Source organism: Tenrec ecaudatus, chromosome 4 (assembly GCF_050624435.1).
Source record: "Tenrec ecaudatus isolate mTenEca1 chromosome 4, mTenEca1.hap1, whole genome shotgun sequence".
Lineage (NCBI taxonomy): Eukaryota > Metazoa > Chordata > Mammalia > Afrosoricida > Tenrecidae > Tenrec > Tenrec ecaudatus.
The window spans coordinates 183,423,757-183,426,439 of NC_134533.1; positions in this window are offsets into that span (position 1 = coordinate 183,423,757).

Genomic DNA, 2,683 nt, shown 5'->3' on the forward strand with positions numbered 1-2,683 from the left:
ACATTCTTCTTCCTTGTACTCATTGCGAGTCATGCCATTTCCCCCCCTAGTTGTGGCAAAAATATGCACAACAAAACCTTCTCCAGTCCCACACTTCTGCATGTATAACCAGGGCCATTGACTGTCCGCCTCATGTGGTACAGCCATTATTGAGATCCTTTTCCATATGATTCCACCACCATTGACATAAATTTAATGTCCGCTTTCTCCTTCACCATGGTTACCATTGGTCAAGTTTCTTTCTTTCTTCTCTCTTTTGTGTGTGTGTGTGTTCTAGTCGTTTTCTTGATATGATAGTCACACATCACATACTAGAATCTTTGTTTGGCTTGAGTGTGGGGGACCAGCCTCCCCACAACCAAATGGGTCTAAGGGGCAGTTGTGTAATTGAGGGGTGAATTAAAGAGACGTCAGACCAGATACAGCATGCAAGGGCTCACCTCTCTGTCAGGACTTCAGGAGCCAGAGCAGAGAGAGGGAGTAATGTAATCTCATGAGTTTATGTAATTTGGAGCACACAGGCCATGCGAAGCACATGTGTAATAAGAAGGGGATGTGTAATAGACAATACACACGACGGGAGGGTGGGGACGAGATAGGGGTGGACACGCAATGGGAAGGGGTGCACTAGGGGCACACACGTGACAGAAAGGCATACACGTAACAAAATGAGCTGACTCTAGAATCAAGGTGGCAGCCTAACCTTGGTCATACCTCAGTTGGCTTGACCTTAGGAGGAACCATCCATTATCCTTATCAGAAGGGAGTGGGCCCAACTTAGGGTGAGATAAGCAATAGGGTCTGATTGCCTTAGATGGCTGACAACTTTCAGGCAGATAACCTTCAAGCAGTTGACCTCTAAGTGTGTAGTCAGTGACCATGTGCTTGCCAACAGCACCTTAGATTTGGCATTATTATGGGGGGGGGGGGAACATGGTGGGGAATAACTGTTACAAGAGAATATGAGTGGGACGCACCTCCAACCCACGAATGTGAAGATTTCCTCCACCGGAGCCTGGGCCTCCCAGACTCACCGTATGAATGTTGAGAGTTTGTCTGCATACATATTCTTCCCGGTTCTGTTTCCCAAACTTGAACGACTCCCTCGTGGTCTCTACAAAGGCTCTGCATGAGAACCATTAATTTCATGTGAAACTATCCATTTTCTCAGTGCTATTCATAATTTGCTATGATCTACACTATTGAATGCCATTACATAGTCAATAAAATGTAAGTATCTTTCTGGCATTCTCTGCTTTCAGCCAACATCCATCTGATATCAGCAATGATATCCCCCATGCCACGTCCTCTCGTGAAACTGAAGTCATTGGAAAGGGCCAGTTTAAGTAATTTTTAACATTCAGGATGCAGTGATATACTGGAAAAAAAATACAACATTGAATTACCATATACTTACAAGTATGTTACATAAGTCAGCTTTGAAAAAACAAAAAACTCTACCAGTTCTAAGGGAAAGGATGCATTGCATATGTTTGCTTTAGCACATTCAAATAAGCCCTGCAGTCAAGGGCAGGCAGGAGATGGGACAGTGAAGGGAGGATGTGTCCATCAGGTACAGGATTCTTTAGCCCAGGCTCCAGAAGTCACCAGGAAACTGGAGATGCCCAGAGCCTGGGCACCCTAGTAATCACAGCGGTGTCTTCCCAGTGTTGATCATCTCCACAAAAGCTTGCTGCAGTGCCTTGCAACGGTCAGTTTGGGCCAGCCGGCAGCCCGAGGCCAGCACAGAATCAAAGTGGCCCTGCAGACCAGGACCCAGCAGGATCTCCTTTAGCCAGTGGTCAATGTTGGGGCCCACAGTCAGCTTCAGGCCTTGCTTCTGGCCCGCCATCAGGTGGCACTTGGCACTTGCCAGGTGTCGGGGCTGCTAATGTCCTCATACAGCTGATTAGCAAAAGGGGGTATGGCCTATGCATCCCAAACAGCTGGAAGGACTGCAGGACTACTTCCTGGCACCATTTGTGGGAATTGCGGCCCTGGCTCAGGCCAGAGTTGGTTAAGCTGTAACGCGGAGTCTTGTGTGCCGGTCTGAAGGCTTGCTTTCAACTGTGGCCTTCACCTCCAGCCCGTGGGCCTGGACCTTGGTAGGATACTCCTTCAAGCTGAGTGGCAGAGCCTGAGCAGTGGGTCTTTTTATATCCCACGTTGGCAGGTGTATCTGCAGTGGAGCCGCTATCAGTGCGCAGGTGACGGGCCAAGTCCACCCCAATTCCACCTGAGTTCCCAGGGACCAACAAGAAATAGGATCACTCTTCCACAAACTACATGTCTTCCCTTCCAGGTCTTGTGGGTGCGACTTGCTGGCTGACAATTAGCACCTGGGAAACATCTCTCATAGCACGGAATCTTACCTTGCCAGAAAGCAGGCCACAAAGGAAAGGATCCATTCTCTGCTTTTCTTCTCCTTCTCCTTTCTGTTCACTCGTATTTATCCATGTTGGTGTTGTTAGCTGCTTCAGGGTTTCCATTGGTGAGTTTAGCAAGCAGATGGCCATGCCTTTCTTCCTAGTCTGCCTTAGTCGGGAAATGATAGAAACTTGTTCAGCATCCTAGCAAAGTGAAACCCACTACTGAACAGGTGGTAGGTAGCTGGCACACGTGGTGCCCTGAGCAGGTTCCTGGTTCTCAGGCATGGAAGGTGAGAATGCTTGCACTGTCTTTG